The sequence below is a fragment of the Camelus dromedarius genome, chromosome 6, assembly GCF_036321535.1.
Source record: "Camelus dromedarius isolate mCamDro1 chromosome 6, mCamDro1.pat, whole genome shotgun sequence".
NCBI lineage: Eukaryota > Metazoa > Chordata > Mammalia > Artiodactyla > Camelidae > Camelus > Camelus dromedarius.
In genome coordinates this window covers 64,505,291-64,511,290 of record NC_087441.1, presented here as the reverse complement: position 1 = coordinate 64,511,290, position 6,000 = coordinate 64,505,291, and the positions used below count along the sequence as shown (strand labels likewise).

General features: G+C 36.5%; 1 long non-coding RNA gene across 1 annotated transcript in view; it reads right to left on the bottom strand.

The window, feature by feature from the left end:
* Positions 1-519: 519 nt before the first annotated feature.
* The window catches only part of LOC116154332 (uncharacterized), a 55,974-nt gene continuing 50,493 nt past the window's right edge, over positions 520-6,000 (bottom strand). Inside the window, exon 4 of the long non-coding RNA XR_004138156.2 lies at positions 520-676. This is a non-coding gene — a long non-coding RNA (uncharacterized LOC116154332). The remainder of the gene's footprint in view (positions 677-6,000) is intronic.

The following is a 6,000-nucleotide window of genomic DNA, read 5'->3' as shown; positions in this document are numbered from 1 at the left end:
AGTGGTATTGCAAGGCACAATATACAGGTGTGGTGAGATTTATCATTATAATGGATGGAAATGCCTATTTGAAATAGTCCTAGACAACTTTGATTCTTTTGTGCACTTCTTGTTAGATCTGATTAGATTTTCATTATTTTTCATATTGCAATTTGGGTGACAAAGAGCTCTTTCTTGGATTCAGGAAAGTGTCAGCAATGTCAATTTCTTACTCACTGGCTCTTACAGATCAGTATGATCTTCATTATGAAGTTTCTTTGCAGAAATCTTTTAAAAACATGTGTCCATCATATGAGCATTAGTTAACTAGATAACGAGATAGTACGAACATTCACTTCACCCGACTTCTTGGGTTCCCTCAATAGCAGCCCCTGAGGGAAGGACTAAGAGCGGGTTGTTTTCTTGGGAGGTGACTCTCGAAAGCACAGGGAGGGCGTAGGCACAGTGAGACACAGCGAGTGGTGATGACACGTTGTGCTGTGGACCCAATCCCAGTAGTGACCCCCTGAGAAGCCATGTGGGACATACCTCAGAGCCATCATCGTTCCTGGATGAGGGCGCGGTGAGAGCACTTGCCCACCGACTTTCATCCCCCGTGGTTAATGGATGTCCCTGGCGGTTTTCTCCCTTCACTTCCAGGTTGGACTTGTCTTTGGTGGAGCAAACACTCGTGGTGCTGAAGAATCAGACAGAGAAGAAGAGAGATACCGGTGTTAGAGGTGGAAGGCTTTTAGCTTGCTGCCAAGTGCTCACCATACCTAAGGTGATCTCAGGACAACTACAGGGCATGCTATCTACAGCATCTGCTCCCCCTGGTGATGGTTAGGATTAGAATTAGGGCCAGGATTACTGCTCTGATAAACTGAAGCAAACAAAGAAAGGAGGGCACCAGCATCAACTGTCCCCTTTTTACCTTGGGATATACTGAGTACCATATTTTGGCAATCTGTGTATTAAACATTAATAATAAAGTACGATTTCTTTAATGTTTTTAGACGAAATATGTAAATAGAAGTCCTAATATTTTCTTTCCACATTTTGAAGGTCACCTGATACATCCCTTGGGAGCCTGCCTCTCTGACCTATGATCAGCTCCCAAGAGCGGGCGACCCAAGGGCCAGGTTCTCCAGGAAGCTGAGATGTACATTCTGGCAGAGGCTGCTTCAGTCCCAGGAAGATAAGCCAGGTGCTGCAGGACCCCACAAGCTTTATGCCTCCAGTGCAAAACTGTGGGTTTCTATCAGCAGCGTAAATGTGTCTTCTCCAAGGTTAGTGTCAGGATATTCTGGGGGCCTCTGGAGGGCGCTGAAAAATCAAGGAGCCCTCTTACAGGAAGTACTTCCGTGAGATGCTGACTTTTCAAGAAAATGAACTGGAGTGGGGGTCATAGCTCAGTGGTAGAGCACATGCTTAGCATGCACAAGGTCCTGGGTTCAATCCCCAGTACCTCCATAAAGGACAAAACAAACAAAAAACTCTAACTACCTCTCCCACCCAAAAATAAAATAAATGAATAAAAGATACATTAAAAAAAGAGAACTAGAGAAAGACAATGGTATCTTATCTACATATAAGTTGATCTATAAGACAAGTTTCATTATTGTATGATTGATGTTTACAATCATGGTAAAGCTAAAATTTTCTCTGAACATCTTTGGCATCGTCACAATTCCACACTTGAATTTAGAGAAATTAAATGAGCAACTTGACATTCAAATGACATTGATTAGGGTAACTCAAATAAGCTAACTCTCTGTAGAAAGTGGTATGGGTTATAAAAAGATGAGTAAAACTTAGTCTCTTACAATATAATTGGGGGAGTAAGCACTGCATGTAAGTAACCACAAAGCAAGGTGGAAAGTGATAAACTCCACAAGAAAAATACCAAGGGCTGTGAAAAATTCTAAGATAGAAAAATTATTTCTGCACTGACTAGTTTATTATTTGTTGTGATGATAGCTAAGCCTAGCCCAAATTCCATGTCCTGGAAATTTCTTTAAACATGGCCCATTTGCCAGCCCACCAGTTGGAGTTTAGTAATAAGCAAGCGGACTTGGGCTTAGAAAAGACAGAGAGGTCTCAGATGGGCCTCTACCTGGGTGATAACTGCACTGGGCTCTAAAAGGCCCTCAAGAGACAAAGCAGATCACTTCTCTAATTCTTAATCGTAAAAAAATCTACCACCACGTGATCTGTTTTTAAGCCATGAACTTTAAGGAATACAAAGGCAAACAATGGAAACAAAACTTGTGCGATATTTGTACTGATAGTATATTGCTGCAGTTTTCTTGAACGTAAAAATATTTTCGCAATAAAGATTTTATCATAAAATGGAAACATGGGTTAGGTGTCTGTTTTTCTTAACTGAAAATCAATTTATAATGAAATTATACACATGAAAGAATTTGTAAGATATTTTAATAGAAAATCAAGTTCAGCAAAGCTATTGAGAATTATAGTAAATAATATCTCATGCTCAAATAACTAGGAACTCTACTTTTCATATTAGGTACAACTGGTGATCTCATAAGTACATTTTTTTCATTCTGTCCAAAGATTAAAAAAAAATGTTAGAATGAACGGCCTATGATTTGTCACATCGGCCATATAGAACATATATAAGACAACTCTCTAAAAACATCTTTCAGTCACAATGTCCAAATTAGTATTGATATGTTTTTAAATATCTTCTTTATGTCAACTCTGATAAGTTTTGTCTTAATTTCAAAACTTCTCATAACATCCAGCTGCTTAAGTGCCAAGCTAAATTCCATTGTTTGATGCAGTGAATATCTCAGTATTGAACCTGTAACATGAAAAGTGTATTATTTTTTAAGTCTGTTTTCCCCATAGAGTAACTCATTTTTTTTTTCTTTAGGAAAGAGAGTAAAAGGTCAGTTTCCAATAAAGGTGCTGTGCTACAATTTCTAAAATTTTTTCTGAAAAGTTAAAATTTATTCTAAAATTCCTGTTAGCTAGCAAGGCATCAGATTGATTACTGTCGTATTTCAAACTTCACCAAGATTAAAGATGATTGAGAACTTGTAACTAATTTGTAATTTATCCATCCATCCATCCATTTAGTTCTTCATTAGGTGCTTTTCTGGACACTGAAGATACAAATAAGAAAGGACGACAGTCTGATCTAGAAGTCAATTATGTAACAAATAATTATCATACATGAGGTATCATAACTCGCTTGGGCAGGACAGAGGATGGAGTAGTGCACGCTGTCTGAAGCCAACATGTTTCAAAAAGAAGGTGATGTTAAGCCAATATTAGAGAATGAATCTGAGTTTACCAGGCAGGCGAAGAAATATGTATGTGGAAAATTCTCTGAGCAGAGTTTTGAATTTCAGAAAATAGAAAAAGAGAAAGAAAAAGTATGACAAGTTTGGGGAACCATAAACTGATTAGTATTGCAGGAGATTTCTGCCAAGCTCTCCCAGGACTCTCTTATTTATGGTCATTATTATGCTTGAAACTTACTTATCCAATGGTGTTTCTTTTAATTCAAAGAATCTTGTTATTATTTTTAACAGTTTCGGGATATAATTACATACTGAATAATTAATCCATTTAAAGTATATAATTCAATGGGTTTTTTTTTTAGCATAGTCACAGAGTTATGCAACCATCACCAAAATCAAATCAATTTTTGAGCATTTCCATCATCCCCGCTCAGAGAAATTCTTATCCATTAGCAGATACTCTCCATTTCCCCCACTACCAATTCCAGACCTGGGCAGCCACTAAACTACTTTCTGTCTCTATGGATTTGCCTATTCTCGATATTTAAATAAATAGAATCATACAATACGTGGCCTCTTAAGACTGGCTTTTTTTCATATAGCATAATTATAAGATTCATTCATGTTATAGCATGTATTAGTACTTCATTTTTATTGTCAAATAATGTTATCACTATAATATTGACATTATTATAAACAAATATGTCGTATTTGTTTATCATTTATCAGTTGTCCTATATTTGGGAATAATGTTCAAACACTGTCCAAACACTGTCCAAACAACATCCAAAGTGTGAAAACACTTTCTGGCTAGTGTGAATAATGGTGTAAACACTTATTTACAAGTTTTGGCGTATATGTACTCAAAACTCTCAGATGTTTACTCATATGTACTCATGTCTCTGGGATATTTACCTCGGGGTGCAACTGCTGAGTCAAATGGTAACCTTTTGCCTAACATTTTGAGGAGCTGTCAATCTGTTTTCCTAAGAAGCTGCACAATTTAACATTCCCAGCAGCAATGCATGAGGACTCCACTTTCCCCGAGTTCTCACCAATGCTTGTCATTACTTGTCTTTTTGATTATAGCCGTCCTAGTGGGGATGAAGTATTATCTCATGGTGGTTTTGTTTTGCATTTTCCTAATAGCTAATGATATTGAGCATCTTACTGGCTATTTGTATATCTTCTCTGGAGAAATGTCAATTCAGATACTTTGCCCATTTAAAATACAGGTTTGTCTTATTGAGTTGTAAGAGTTCCTTGCATATTCTGGGTATAAATCTGTTATCAGATACAGGATTTATCAATGTTTTCTCCCATTCTGTAGGTTATCTTTTTTCATTTTCTTGATAGTGTTCTCTGAAGCATAAACATTTTTAGTTTTGATAAAATTCATTGATACATATTTTTGTTATTGTTTGTGCTTTTGCATCATATCTAAAAGAATTTCCCTATCCCAATGTCACATGAATTTACTCCTATGTTCTTTCTAAGAGTTTTTTAGTTGTAGATCTTACATTTACTTCTGTGATCCATTTGGAGTTAATGTTTTTGCCTGTATGTAGGGAAGGAGACCAACTTTATTTCATCTGCATGTGGATATCTAGCTGTCTCAGCACTACTTGTTGAAAGATAATTATTTCCCTGTTGAATGGTCTTGGCACCCTTGTCAAAAACCAGCTGAACTTAAAAGTGAGGGTTTATACATGGACTCTCAGTTCTGTCTCACTGATCTACAAGTCTGTCCCTGATGCTACACTCTCGTGATTAATGCAGCTGTATGATGTGATTTGAAGTTGTCAGGTGTAAGCAAAGATGTCCTACTTTGTTCTTTTTCAAGATCATTTGGCTATTCTGGGTCTCTGGAATTTCTTTAATACTTTTAGGATCAACCTGTCAATTTCTGTAGAAATTGCAACAGAGAATTTAATAGGGATTATTTTGAATCAGTAGTAGATCAATTTGTGGAATATTGCCATCTTAATATTGTCTTATAATACATTAACAAAGGATTTCTACTCATTTATTTAGGTGTCCTTAAGATCTTTCAGCAATATTTTACAGATTTTCCCACTAGGTTTATTGGGCTATAATGGAGGTATAAAATTAAATACATATTTAAAGTATACAATGGGATGATTTGATACATGTATACATTGTGAAACCACTACCACAATCAAGTTAATTCATGCATCCACCATCTCACACAGTTAACGTTGGGTGTGTGTGGTCTAAGATCTACTCACATAGACACCATGCTGTAATTTTGATCCTCATAACTTATTCATCTCCTAACTATTCATCAGTAAGTTTGTACCCTTTGACCAATAAGCTCCCTATTTCCCCCACCCTCAGCCCCTGGCAGCCACCATTTTACTCTGTGTGTCTATAAATTTTTTTTGATTCCATAGATAAGTGATACCATACAGTATTTGTCTTTTTCTGTCTGGCTTATTTCACTTAACATAATGCCCTCCAGGTTTATCTATGTTGTCACAAGTGGCAGGATTTCCTTCTATTTCATGGCTAAATAATATTCCCTTGTGTATATATACCACATTTTCTTTATTTATATGCTAATGAACACCTAGGCTGTTTGCATCTTGGCTACTGTGAATAATGCTGCAATGATCATGGGAGTGTAGATATCTCTTCAAGATACTGATTTCTTTCTTTGAATATATGCCGAGAAGTTGAATTGTGGGATCATATAGTAGTTCCATTTTTAATATTTGAGAAACCTCCA